The following is a 15,696-nucleotide window of genomic DNA, read 5'->3' on the forward strand; positions in this document are numbered from 1 at the left end:
TAGGATTATACACCGTGAACAAGTGGGATTTCTCTCTGGGATGCAAGGATAGTTCAACATACACAAATCAATCAGTGTGATACACTACATTAATTGCATAATCATTTCAGCAAATGCAGAAAAAGCATTTGACAAAATTCAACACTCATTCATAATAAAAACTCTCAACAAAGTGAGTATACAGGGAACGTACCTCAACATAATAAAGACCAAATATGACAAGCCCGCAGCAAACATCATACTCAATGGAGGAAAGTTGAAAAATTTTCTTCTATCAGGAATGAGACAAGGATGCCCACTCTCACCACTTTTATTCAACATAGTACTGGAAGTCCTAGCCAGAGCAATTAGGCAAGAAAAAGGAATAAAGGTATCCAAATTAAGAGGGAAGGAAGGAAGGAAAGAAGGAAGGAAGGGAGGAATAAAATTGCCTTTGTTGGTAGATGACATGATATTCTATAAAAAAGCCCTAAAGAATCCACCAAAAAACCATTAGAACTAATAAACAAATTCAGTAAATTTGCAGGATACAAAATCAATATACAAAAATTAGTTGCATTTTTATACACTAAAACAAGCTATCAGAAAGAGAAATTTAAAAAACAATTCCATTTACAATTGCATCACAAGAATACAATGCCAAGGAATAAATTTAACCAATGAGGTAAAATGCCTGCTCACTGAAAACAATAAGACACTGATGAAAAAATTGAAGATGACATAAATTAAGTTAAAAGATATTCAATGCTCATGGAATTAGATATTCCATGCTCGTGGGTTAGAAGAATCACTATTGTTAAAATATCCATACTATCCAAAGTGATAAATAGATCCAGTGTACTCCTTATCAATATTCCAATGACATTTTTCACAGAAATAGAACAAACAATTTTAAAATTTGTATGGGACCACAAAAGACCCTGAAAAGCCAGAGCAATCTTGAGAAAGAAGAACAAAGCCAAGACATGGGAACAGTGATAGATGATTGAATAAAGAAGATGTGGTACATATATACAATGAATATTACTCAGGCATAAGATGAAATAGTGCCATTTGTGACAACATGGATGGATCTTGAGATTATCATGCTAAGCAAAATAAGTCAGACAAAAAAGCCAAGATCTATATGATTTCACTCAGATGTGGTATATAAAACTGAAAACAACAAACAAACAAGACAAACAAACATAGATACAGACAACAGTTTAGTGGTTACCAGAGGATAAGGGAGTGAGGGTAGGCAGAAGCAGGTAAAGGGGGTCAAATATATGGTGATGGCAGGAGAATTGACTTTGGGTGGTGAGCACACAAGGCAATGTATATATGATATATTGTAGAATTGTACACTTGAAACCAATATAATTTTACTAACCAGTGTCACCCCAATAAATTTAATTAAAAAGTTTCTAAAAGCTTCCTGATTTCAAAGTATATTACAAAGCTGTAGTAATCAAAATAACTCAGAGAAAGATAAATACTATATGATCTCACTTATATGTGGAATCTAAACAAATAAACAAAACCCAAACTCATAGACAGAGAACAGGTTGGTAGTTGTCAGAGGTGAGGGTGGGAGGAGTGAAATGAGTGAATGTGGTCAAATGTACAAAAATTGCAGATAAATAAATGCTAGGAATTTATGTACAGCATGGTGACTACAGTTGCCAAAACTGTATTGTATATTTGAAAGTTGCTAAGAGAGTAAATGTTAAAAGTTCTCATCTCAAGAAAAAAAGTAATATGTGTGGTGATGAATGTTAACTAGACTTATGGTCATCATTTCACAATATGCACATGTATCAAATCATTATGTTGTACATTTAAATTAATACACTGTTACATGTCTGTCATATCTCAATTTAAAAATAAGTGTTGATGAAGTTGTGGACAAATTGGAATCCTTGTGCTTTGCTGGTGGGAATGTAAAGTGGTGCAGCCACTACGGAAAAGTGTGGTTGGTTCCAAAACTTAAATTAAACATAGAATTACCATATGATCTAGGAATTCCATTTCTAGGCATATACCCAAAAGAAGTAAAAGCAGGGATTCAAACAATTATTTGTACACCATGTTCATAGCAGTTATTCACCACCATTAGTCAAAATGTGGAAGCAACCCAAGTGTCCATTGACAGATGAATGGATCAAGTATGGTGAATGCATACAATGGAATATTATTCAGCCTTAAAAGGGAAGGAAATTTGGACATGCTACACAACACGGATGAACTTTAAAGACATTATGCTAAGTGAAATAAGCTACTCACATGACAAAAGGACAAATACTGTATGATTCCACTTATATAAGGTACCTAGAGTTGTCAGATTCATAGAGACAGAAAGTAGAATGGTAGTTGCCAGGGCTGGGGCAGGGAGGGAAGACTGAGGAATTATTGTTTAATGGATACAGAACTGCAGCTTGGGAAGATGAAAAGAGTTCTGGAGCTAAACGGGGTGCTGGTTGCACAGCAATGTGAGTGTACTTAAATGTACACTTAAAAATGGTTAAAATGGCAAATTTTTTGCTAAGTATTTTTGCCACTATAAAAGGCACTGTTTAAGAAAAAAGAGAAAAAGAAAGTAGCATTCAGCCTGAGTGTGAGATGTGATTAGTGGGAGGCAAGAGAGGTACTCGCCATCGGAGAAAAATTTAAGGGGATGTGAAAAAACTCAGTAATTAAGATAAGGACTACTTTAATGTAATCTTTTAAGTAAGCTTTATATTTTGAGATCACTGCAGACTCACATGCCATTGTAAGAAATAATATTCCTCAATAATATTGTAATAACGATGTGTGGTGTCAGGTGGGTAATAGACTTATCAGGAGATCACCGTGTCAGTTAAATAAATGTCTAACCACTATGCTGTAATGCCTGAAACAAACATAATATTGAATGTCAACTGTAATTGAAAAATTAAAAAAATTAAAGACATAGTATTCTTGGTACCCTTTACCCAGTTTCTTCCAATGGTGACATCTTACAAAGCTATAGTGAAATATCACAACTAGGTTGATGACATTGATACTGTCAAGACACAGAATATTTCCATTCATACAAGGATCTCTCCTGCTGCCCTGCCTTTCCTCCTCCCAACTCCTCAACCGCTGTCCCGTGGTCTAAAAACTCCCGCGATCCACCTCCCCATCTGAAAAATTAGAAGGAAAATGTGGTGGGATTCATTCCTCAAAACACCTTGTTCTATCTCTGATGTCATTTCCAGTCCTGGTCATAAGATCCATATTTGTTTGCTTCACGAGGAAAGCCACTGGAAAACCTCTTTATTAATAGGAGGAATACAATTAGGATGATGGTTTCTTCTCCTTAAATCCTTCTCTAGAGCCACAGATCATGATCACTACCCAAATTCCGTGGCTGTAGATGCCGCTCTGACCCCTTGTAATGGACACTGTTGGTTGCCTACCCTGCATACATCTGTGCCCCTGCCATTTCCTCTTTCCTAACAGAATCCTACTTTGTTCTAGTCATCCTTGTCTAAGCATCCCATGTTTCTCGAAAGGTTGGCCCCATCTTCAAGTCCACAGAATATGTTTGTGTTTGTCAAAGCTAATCATGAAGGCCCATTTCTTTTGCTACTGGTGTAGACATGGGCATGTGATGACATTCTAGCCAGTGAAATGTTTTAAGAGCTCATGCCTGGAACAAATAACTATCTTGTTGTCACTCTGAAGATGAAGCCAGCACAGGGGAGGGTAGAGAATCAAAAGAATTGCAAAAAAACAGAGATGGGGCCCAGAAAGCCAGTGTGAACAGCAGTCCTCTCTCTGGACAGGTGTTAGGTGAGAGACTCGATGCCCTTATTATTTGATTTGGTTGGATTGTGAGTATTCTGTTACTTGCAGCTAATAGCATCTTATATGATAGACCCTAATATCCTCTCTAAGGTTTGGACCCAGGCACAGAAGATTCTATATCCTTTTTTACTGTGACAATATAGGTATATCTGATATTGCAGTCCACATTGTCTCTATTGATTCATATACATGTTCTGAATTATTATATTTTAGGACCATTTAAAAATCATTCTGTAAACATTTCTCCAAAGAGGACATACAGATGGCCAATAGACATATGCAAAGCTGCTCAACATCACTAATCATCAGGGAAATGCAAATTAAAACCACAATGAGATACCACCTCACTCCAGTCTGGATGGCTGTCATCAATAAATCAAAAAACAACAAGTGCTGGCGAAGATGTGGAGAAAAGGGAACCCTTGTGCACTGTTGGTGGGATTGCAAATTGGTGCAGCCACTATGGAAAACAGCATGGAGGTTCCTCAAAAAATTAAACATAGAACTATCTTATGACCCAGCAATTCCACTCCTTGGTATTTATCCAAAGAAATCCAAAACACTAATTCAAAAAAAATATAGGTACCCCTGTGTTTACTGCAGCACTATTCACAATAGCCAAGATATGGAAACAACCAAAATGTCCGTCAATAAATGATTGGATTAAGAAACTGTGGTACATTTATACAATGGAGTATTACTCTGCCATAAAAAAAATGAAATCTCACCATTTGCAACAACATGGATGGACCTAGAGGATATTATGCTAAGAGAAATAAGTCAGACTGAGAAAGGCAAATACCATATGATCTCACTTATATGTGGAATCTAAAGAACAGAAATAATGAGCAAAGAAAACAAATAGACTCATAGATACAGAGAACAAACTGATGGTTGCTAGATGGGAGGAGGTCAGGAGATGGGTGAAAAGGTGAAGGGATTAGGGGGTACAAATTGGTAGTCACAAAATAATCACGGGGAATTAAAGTACAGCATGAGGAATATAATCAATAATGTTGTAAAGACTATGTAGGGTGTCAGATGGGCACATGACTTATCTGGGATCACTTCATAGATTATATAAGTGCCTAACCACTGTGCTATATACCTGAAACTAATATAAAATAGTAAATGTCATATATATATATATATATATATATATATATATATATATATATATATATATATAAAATCTCCATGGGATGTAAAGTACAGCATAGAGAATATAGTCAATAGTATTGTAATAGCTATATACAGTGTCAGATGGGTAGTAGACTTGGGGTTATCACTTTGTGAGGGGTATAAATGTCTAATCATTATGTTGTTTTATACACCTGAAAAATAATTTTTTAAAGGCAACACCTGTGAAGTGCAATACAGTGAAGCACAATAAAATGAGCTATGCCTATACACGCTTCTTAATAGGAAAGAAATCACAGCAGTCCCAGATGCAAGTCCCCACAGGTAATTTGTGTAGAATGGAAAAACGCCTCACAGGTAATCAACAAAATGACACTGCATCACACTAGCTTTGCCCTCGGCTGTCCACTGTGTTACCGTAGTCATAAACATATGGAAGGACAAATTGGCTGGTCCTCTGGGGTAAGCCAGACAGGGACAGAGTCCAAACCAGAGAGAGTTCAGCTTCCCTCAGCAAGGCCATCTTTTCCTGGGGTGCTTTAAACAACTTATGGATGACACAGCTGCAGATGTGGGCCATTTTAGTCCAGCTGCCCATGGTGCAAGCAACTGTCATGCAGAGATAACGATCGGTTGTATGAGGCTGGTTCTCAATGCCTGTGGAGCTGCTCACTTTCGCTTTGTCTTCCTGGGCCATCCTCACCCCTTCCCCTTCCAGCTAGAAACCTTGATGGCTGGTCAGTCAGCACAGGCTTCTGTCAACAGCCACAAAAATGGAAGGAGAGAAAGAAGGCAGCTACTAAAATGGTGCTTCTCAAGCATCCATGGCATGAACGCCACCTGGGGTGTCATTACAATACAAATTATGATTCAGTATGTCCTGCACAGGGTGTGAGCTCTGTCTTTATAACAAGCTCCCAAGTGTTGCTGATGCTATAGGTCTGTGGACCGTGTAACCAGGACCTGCAACGGAATTCCCTGAGATTAAATCCTGGCCCTGATGAAACCGGCGTTTTGCTTTTTGTCAGGGGGCTTGCATTGACCAGGTTAAATGGAGAGCTTGTCGTCATCCAGCGTCTCTACAGGATGAAATCATGACATGTGTGGGGATAGTAGGGTTCAGTGAGAGCGTGAAAAGTACGCGTGTCCTGGCACTGTTGGAATCCCTGGTTTCAGTGGCTCCTAAAGCCCCGACAAATCCCAGGGAGCCTGTTTGTTCAGCCCCTCATCAGACTGCCAGGGTCAATAACTCCCTCGCTGTGCTTAACCAACTAGAGTCAGCTGTATATTATAATGCTTACAACCAAGATTCCTACCAATTAAAATTTGTAATGTAATGGCTAAATAAATGATGATACGTCCCGATGGGAGAATTACTTCAAAAAATATATTAGGATGGACAAATAATACAAGGCTCTGTGAAAAAAGCATAATACCAATGTATAGAGAGAGAGCCATCTGAATTATATACATGTTTAAAGAATATTAAAAGCCAAAACTCAAACACATAAGTAGTATTTATGGTAAGCTGAATAATTGGCCCCCAGATATGTTCAGGTCCTAATCCCCTGAATGTTACCATATATGGCAAAAGAGATTTTTTTTTTTGCCAGCATGATTAAATTAAGGGGCGGGGGATTATCTGAGTCAGCCAAATAAAACCACAATGCCACAATGGTCCTTGTAAGAGGGAGACAGGAAGGTCAGAGTCAGAGGAGCTGATATGATGACAGAAGCAGAATTGGAGTGGTATCCTTTAAAGATGGAGGAAGAGGGTTACAAGCCAAGGAATGTGACTGGCTACAAGACGCTGACAAAGGCCAGGAAATGCATTTTGCCCTGAGAGTCGCCTGAAGGAACCAGCCTTGTCAACACCTTGACTTTAGCCCAGTGAACTTGATTTCAAGCTTCTGATCACCAGAACTGCAAGATAATAAATGTATGTTGCTTAAAGCCACTACCTTTGTGGTAATTTGTTATATAAATTTAGGTTGCTTGCAGCCGTTACATTTGTGGTAATTTCTGACAATAGCAATAGGCAACGAACAGTAGCTGTTTCTGCACTTGAATCAACATACTACTTTTATAAGAAACATAATTTATTTTAAAAGAAGGAATAAGTGTAGCTTACTATAAGAGGTAATAGTAGTAATACTATTTTTACATTCTAACATAGCTTGGTTACTGTTATTTTCTAGCACTGTAGAATGTAATCACAGTGAAGTGTTATTTCAACACATATTTCAGGAGAATTTCACTCTGCAAGAATCGAATTCTGACTGTGATTCCCCTGGGAAAACTCATGACTTCTGCTGTTAATATCCAACAGGTGACTAAAAGTGCATTCACAAGATTGACACCTAATGAAAACCAAAAGGTCCAGAGACATAGTCAAGTCACAGAGCATGTCAAAGGCAGAGAAAATTCATAACGCCACTTGGAATTTTCCATCCTCCTGACAGTGGAGTCCCAGCATCATGACTCTGGAATCACCGAGAACAACAAAAACAAAAAAGTGGTATGACTGCTATGTACCTGGGGACGTCTAGTGTAATATTAAAGGTCTCAAAACTCTGAATACAGCTCATGCAACAACTAAATGAGGCTAAAGGATCCCTGTGCAATATCCCCAACTCCAGGCTGAGATCACTGCCCTCTCTATGAACCCTCATCGTCCTGTGTGTACATTTTTTTTCTGTCATACTTAGTCCACTCTATCATAGTTATTTATTGATGTATCCATCTTCCCAACCAGATTTTAGTGTTTTAATTTTCCTCTCTACTAATTCTATATTTATGTCATATGTGGATATATTTCTATTGGCTTTTTTTGCCTTACTATAGGTTATATTTTCCTGCTTCTTTACATGCATCCAATTTTTCATTGGGTATCAAATATTGACAATTGTACTTTGTTGGGTGGCTAGATATTTCTGTATTCCTATAAATATGCCTGAGATTTCTTTAATGCATTTAAGTTACTTGGAAGCAATTTAATCATTTTAGGTATGCTTTTAAGCTATCCTCACTTTCTAAATAAGGGATCAAAAGTTCAGATAGATAAAATAACACACCCAATATCTCCCAGTTGTGAAAAGTTATAGTTGGGATTTAAATTCAGATCAGTATGATTCCAAAGCCAAAATGCTTAAATACTATGGTATGCTGAGGAAACTCCAGCCAACCAATAGAACCTCTTGAGAAGATCTTAAGAATTGAACAAGGTGGGGTTTTTTTGTATTTCCACCCACGTTCAGCAAAGCATCTTAAGGAGGAAAGGACAGAGCTGTCAAGAACCAGTACTGGCAGGGCTTGAATCAATCCTGCTGAAGAGAAAATAGGGGACTTGATGGGGTTCTCATTCATCATGAATTCATTTGGAGGTCCGCATCTGAATTTTACCCTTTGAAATCTCATCTCAATTTAAACAGAAATTGACAGGTTTCTCCTAGAAGGAATCTTATGTCTGTCCAAAGCCTGGGGGAGGGTTGGCCAAGATGTCATGCCTTTCCACTTTAGCAAGTTCTTTGAAGATAGAATCAGGAAAGCTGAATTTTCATTATCTTGGATAAGTAAGAGTGCTAAGTATCTGTTGCTAAGGCCAGGATCCAATTTAATTTGGATTCAACAAATATTTATAAAATGCCTTGTCTATGCACTGTCTTAGGCTGGGAAGTTGAAGAGGAATAAGACATAGACCTAGAAAATAGAATTTAACAATATATAAGAAAGATTATATATCATGATGAAATGGGTTTATGCCAGGACCAAAAAAGTGAAATCGTACCTTTATCTCAATAGATGTAAGGAAAGAATTGGGGGGGGGGAGAACATTCATTTTTAATAACAATTCTCAGTAAACAATAGAAGATAATTTTCTCAGCCTGATAAAAAGCAACCATAAAAAAAATCCCACAGCTAACATAATACTTAATAATAAAAGACTGATATTTTCTCCCCCTAAGATCAGGAACAAGGGGAGGATATGTATTCTCATCACTTCAACATTGCACTGAAAGTTCTAGCCAATGCAATAGGGCAAAAAAACAAAGTAATAAACCAAAACAAAATCTAGATTGAAAATGAAATGAATCTTTCTTAACTGCAGATAACATGATTGACTTTGTAGAAAATCGAATGGAATCAAAAAAAGCTAATAGAATTAATAAGTGAGCATAATAGGTTTGCAGGATGCAAAATCAATACACACACACAAATCAATTGTATTTATATATACTAGCAATGAACAAATGAAAGTTGAGATTGAAATTGCAAAAAACTGCTATTTACAATAGCATCAAAAATATGAAATATTTGGGATAAATCTAACAACAACAAACTACTCTGAAAACGAAAACACTGTTGAGAGAAATGAAAGAAAACCTAAATAAAGAACAGATGTACTATTTGTTCATGGGTCAGAAGATTCAATATGGTTAAGATTTCAGTCCTTCTCAAATTGATTATAAATTCAACATAATCCCAGTGATAATCTCAGCACAGTTTTTGTTGTTGTTGTTGTTGTTTTGGTAGAAGTTGACAAGCAGATTTTATAATTAATATGAAAAAAAGGACTTGGAATAGCCAAAGCAAAACCACAATGAGATATCACCTCACACCTGTCAGAATGGCTATGATTAAAAAGGTAAGTGATAACAAGTATTGACCAGGATGTGGAGAAAAGAGAACCCTTGTGTTTATTGGTGGGAATGTAAATTGATACAGCCACTATTGAAAACAGTATGGAGGTTCCTCAAAAAACTAAAAATAGAACTACCATATTTATGATCCAATAATCCCACTTCTGGGTATATATCCAAAAGAAGTCAAAATAGGGCATCAAAGAGATATCTGCACTCTCATGTTCATTGCATCTTTATTCACAATAGCCAAGACATGGCCAACACCTCAGTGTTTATCAATAGCTGAATGAATAAACAAGATGTGATATATAGATGTAGATATTAGTCAGCCACAAGAAAGAAGGAAATTCTGACATATGGAACTCGAGGACATTATGCTAAGGGTGAGTGGAAAGACAAATACTGTACGATATCGCTTATATGTGGAATGTAAAAAAAGCCAAACTTGTAGAAACAGAGAGTGGAATGAATGGTGGTTGCCAGGGGCTGGAGAACGAGGGAAACGGAGAGACGTTGGTCCAAGGGTGCACTTCCAGTTAGAGGAAGAATAAGTTCTGGGGATGTAATGTACAGCACGGTGATTATAGTTAATAATGTACTCTATACTTGAAATTTCTTAATAGAGCAGATCTTAAAATGTTCTCACCACAGAAAAAGTAATGGAAATGATGTGACGTGATGGAGGTGTTAGCTGACACAAAGATGGTAATCATTTTGTAATATATGAACGTCTCAAATCAACACGTTGTACCCCTTTACTTCAGTCTTCTCAATGGCGACATAGAATTCAATAGAAGAGAGACGTGCCATATTTTATTTAAACATTTTCTTATTGAGCACATTTAACTGTTGATTTTCATTTTCCAACATACATGCCTATGATGTTTTATGTGTCCTATAAATGTGTTATGCTTTTTATGTGTAAAAAAAAAAAGGAAAGTTTAAAAACAAAAATACCATCTCTCAAGAGCTGGCTTGCTTCCTCAAGCATTGGGAATGCCACAGCCCCTGGCTCCCCAGGAATTTTAGTCATGCCCTTTCTCTGCAGGCCAGTCATTTAGAACAATCATTTAACATCCCTCAAATTAGACCCTCCAATTCTAGAGGCCTTGAGCTACATTTGAGTTTTAAGAACTCAGTCCGTCACAGCCAATCTTATTATTTATAAAACAAGGTTAATAATACTCACATCATAAGGTTGCTACGTGAGGAGAAGGCTGAGGTGAAGGGCAGCCTTTAGGTGAGGGGCTGCCAAATATTGTAGCTGGCCATCTCCCAGGAAACTCAGAAACTACAGAAGGAAAGTGAAAGAACCTCCTTTACCTTTCTTAATGGATCTTGGGTTTAAGGGACATAAGTATCATAATCACTTGGGGTGCTTGTTAAAACCCTATATTCTAGGCCTCACCTTCAAAGGTTTTTATCTCGTAGGTCTGAGTGGGGCCAGGAATCCGCAGGTCCACGTGAAGCTGATATAGCTGATCCGGGACCACACAAGAGAAACACTTTTTGTCCCCATGGAAGTTAAGTCAGAACAGGAGCAACTCTGCTGCTATGGTGATGCTCAAACTTAACGAGGTGAGAATGAGGAAAAGAGTGGCCCAGCTTTTGTTTTATTTCTGTCCTTGTGACTTCACAAGGAAGGGCCTGAAAATACTCAGAAAAGTTACAGGGCAGTTAATTTTGAGCAAATACTGAATGTGTAATCTAGGAAAGTGTTAATTCCCTCACATGTGTGGCCTAATCCTAGGAAGTTCGTCCTTAGATATGACTTCATGAAATGGCCAGAAGCATGCAACCAAGGCTGCTGGGCCCCGATGATACCTGTCAAAGCTTTAGTGCAAGCAACATAAATTTATTTGTCCTATATTTTGTAGTTTATCCTACATTTATTCATTCAGTTATCTGACTGTGCCTACTTTATAACGAAGCTTCAAAGGGGCTTTTTCTACCAGAGTCAACATAATTTAAATAGGTCAGCTTTTAAAAATGCACAACGTTATATATATGAGCATCAAGGAAGACCAGTGCTTCTTTATGTCATTGGCTCATTTAAGAAACATTATTGAATACCTCCTTGTCCTGGCAAACATCTTTATTAGGCTACTTTGAGTCTTACTTCGAATGTCATTTCCCCTGTCAAGCTTTTCTGAAATCCCCCAGGCAGAATAAATTTTATAAAAAAAATTACAAATAATGTATTTACTTATTATACTTATACTTTGCCTTGTGCCAAAAAGAAATTCAAATTGAAGTTCCATATTATACAACCAAAGAATTTTATGAGTGGAAAGGATTTCATTATAACAGTAATCTCAATGTAACAAAATTCACTATTTACATATCTTTTCCCCCAGATGGATCACAAACTTTATCAGGGGAAACTATCTTATTCAGCATGGAATCCCAGCACATTGGGTGTGCTGAAAATAAATACAAACACACATAAATGAGCACCACCAAATGAAGGTGTCTTTGAAAGTAGTACCTTAGGAAACAGTACATTTTTCTAATAATATTGACACTGCATAGAATCCCTCCCAAATTTGAAACGATCTTCAGAACAACTTTCAAAAGCACACAATAGAACAAGAAATATGATTTCCATTAGCCTTTTGATTTTTTTTCCCCAAAAACATCTTTTCTCCAAAATTGATTACAAATTACTTTAGGCCCCATGTCAAGAAGTCAAAGGATTAGGAATCTCCACCACTGAAGGAGTAAATCTTGTTGTAGATGGCCTCTAAACAGTTTAAGCCTGCCTTGCCTCAGTTTCTCCACCTGTGCCCCTCATCCCCCATGCCAGGAGAGCTACTTTGATTTACAGATTTGACTTCAAACCCCAGGTCTGCCACCTGTTATCTGTTCCTACAAGGGCAAGTTACTTGAGCTCTCCAAGTTTTCGTGTGATGGTTAATATTATGTGTCAAGCTGACTGGGCCATAGGGTACCCAGATATTTGGTCAAACACTAATCTGGATGTCTCTATGAGGGTGTTTCTGGATGAGATTAATTTTTTGAATTGATAAACTAAGTAATGTGAATTGTTCTTCCTGATGTGGAATAAGGGAGAATTTCCTCTTTCTGCTTGACTGTTTCTTAGATGAAATATAGGTCTTCTGCACTCAGACCAGACCTTACACCATGGACTCTCCTGGTTCTGAGGCCTTAGGACTCAGACTGAAGGTACCCATGGCTCTCCTGGGTTTCCAGCTTGCAGATGGCAGATCAGGAAACTTCTTAGCCTCCATAATCATGTCAGCCAATTACTTTTAATAAATCTCTTGTTATGTATCTCCTATAGGTTCTGGTTCTCTGGAGAACTCCAACTAGTACACTTAGTTTTCTCATCTGTGAAACAGGAAAGGAACCATGAATTTTTAGCACTGTGCTAAATATTTTATATTATTCCAGTTAATTCTTTAAATCCTGTATGATGTGGGTGCTATTGATGTGACCATGCTTTCTACATTCCTGCTTACTCAAAGTTCTTGTTCCCTTGTGGTGTTGACTTCCATCAGGATAATAACACCCTACCTCCAACTGACCAATTATCTTAGCATTTCACACTCAAAATTCAAGGAAAGAGAATCTGATGGGTGCAAGCTAATGATTGGTCCAATTCGGTAAAATTCTCAGACCAAGCTACCCTATCATCTGACCTGCAAATGGGCTTGTTCTAGCAGGTTCCCACACCTGGCCATTCAGCTTCGTTCGGGGAAAATTGGTGGTGAGGGGGGCATGAAGGCATGGGTCTCCTGTTAACACAATGGCAATTTATATTTAAGAAAACCTTTATCAGGGTGGTAGAGGTCCAGGCTCCCTGAGATGACTAGGCGCCTATGGAATTGGCAGGCTTGCTGAGGTTGGACAGGTATTTCGTTTCTTCCTAAGGACTAAAGCAGAACAGGGTGTGCTCTTCATGAAACAGTGATCTCCTATCATTTGTTTATTGCTATATTTCAAGTCCCTAGAGCTGTACCTGGCAACCTCAGAAGCATTCAAATAATATATGTTCAATGGATGACTGAATCCAACAACTCGAGGCCTTCCCAAGAGAGGCAGCTCCAAAGATCAATAGCCCGGAACTAGGCTTTCTATAACTGTAAGATCAAGAGAGAGGCCCACATTCCCAGAAATATATCCAGTCAATGTTTTCTGCCCTTAACAGATTCTTCTCGATGATTTTCTTTAGACATGGAATAAGAAAATCCAGGAGAATGCTGATGAGGAGGCCTCTAGAGGAGGCTGGAGCTCCCTCTAGGGTCCAAAAAAAAAAGTATCCTCAAAAATGCAGCAATGTCTCTGAAGGCAAATTCTTTTTTACAAAAAAAAAAAATTAGTTATAAAATATAACAACATCACCAGAGCAACTTCACAAAGTGATGGACTTAACAATGTTCCTTTCATTACACAGTCGTTCAGCTAATATTAAGAATCTATTACATACCAGGACTGTTGTAAGGTACAGAATATTTAGACATTTAAGTTGAAAATGTGGGGATGTGCGGAGAAAGGAACCGTTGTACACAGTTGGTGGGAACATAAACTGGTACAGCCATTATGGAAAATAATATGGAGGTTCCTCAAAAATTAAAAATAGAACTACCATATGATCTAGCAATCCCTCTTACAGGTATAGATCCCAAGGAAATAAAAACAGCACCTCAAGAGATACCTCCACTTTTATGTTCACTGCAGTATTATTCACAATAGCCAAGATATAGAAACAGTCTAAGTACTCATTGACTCATTAAAAATGATAAAGTGTTATAAACACACACACTGAAATTTCATTCAGGCTTTAAAAATGGAGGAAATCTTGTCATTTGTGACAACATGGATGAACCTGGAAGATGTTACGCTAAGTGAAAAAAGCCAGACACATAAAAGACAAAAACTGTATGGTATCACTTATATGAGGAATCTAAAAATAGTCAAATTCATAGAAGCAGGGAGTAGAATGGTAGTTGCTAGAGTCAAGACAATTAGGGGGTAGCGGAAATATTAGTCAAAAGGTAAAAAGGTTTAGTTATACAGGATGAATAAATTCTGGAGATCTAATGTACAGCGTGGTGACAATAATACCATATTGTACACTAGAAATTTACAAAGAGGAAATATGTATTGTTGTCATAAAAAATGTTAACTGGGTGAGATGATGAATATGTTAATTAGCTCAATTGTGATCATTATTTCACAATGTATAGAACATAAAAGCATCATGTTGTATAAAGTATCAGAGCAGCATAAGACATCCCTCCTTTTTGTCCCCTTTTCAACAAAGAATTAGACATCTACATACAAACCAAAGCACCTCGGTAGGAGCTGTGGGATACAGCAACATATGCCAAGGGACTTGGGAGGGGTCTTGCCCATCTGTGCATGCAGTCATAGGCAGACAGACCTAGTACAGGGCAGAACCAGTGGAGTAGCAAACCTGTCCCAACTCCTCACTGTGGTTGGGGAAACAGCTTGGAGAGTGCTGACCTACGCAGATACCCATAGTCAAGAGAGAAATTTCAGAAGTCCCGCCTACCAGAAGAGAGATTCTAGTGCTTCATTAGAGCAAAAATAAACGAGAGAGTTTGGATGTAGCAGAGATGATAAGAATTTTACCGGTGCCACCACCACCACCACCCACACACACACACACACACACACACACACACACACACACACACACCTCTCTAAGGCAACACTGCAAGGGGTTCAACTATCAGGTGGCGGTGACCTCTCCCACAGGGGAACAGGAGTGATAAGTTCCCGGCTACCCCAGTAGTGCAGGACACAGCTAAAGAAACCTGTTTCTTTCCAGCAGCACCCAGAGGACTGAGATGGAAACTCCATGACTGGGAAGAGGAAGGAGATTGGGAAAGAGACAGAAAGGAATATCAAAGGGCATTCAAGGGACTCAGTTCTTGCTGACTAGCTCAGCAGGAAGCCCACGCAACAGCCCAGAGACCTCTCTGCCAGGTCCACAGACACTCCAACATCCCAAGTATTAAGCCCACACATTATCCACTCTGGGGCTGGCTCTTGGTGCCCACTCTCAAGTGTGGCAGGAGATAGTGAGTGCTCTCAAAAATAGGCCACAGTC

This window comes from Hipposideros armiger, unplaced genomic scaffold (genome assembly GCF_001890085.2).
Source record: "Hipposideros armiger isolate ML-2016 unplaced genomic scaffold, ASM189008v1 scaffold_65, whole genome shotgun sequence".
In the NCBI taxonomy this organism is placed as follows: domain Eukaryota; kingdom Metazoa; phylum Chordata; class Mammalia; order Chiroptera; family Hipposideridae; genus Hipposideros; species Hipposideros armiger.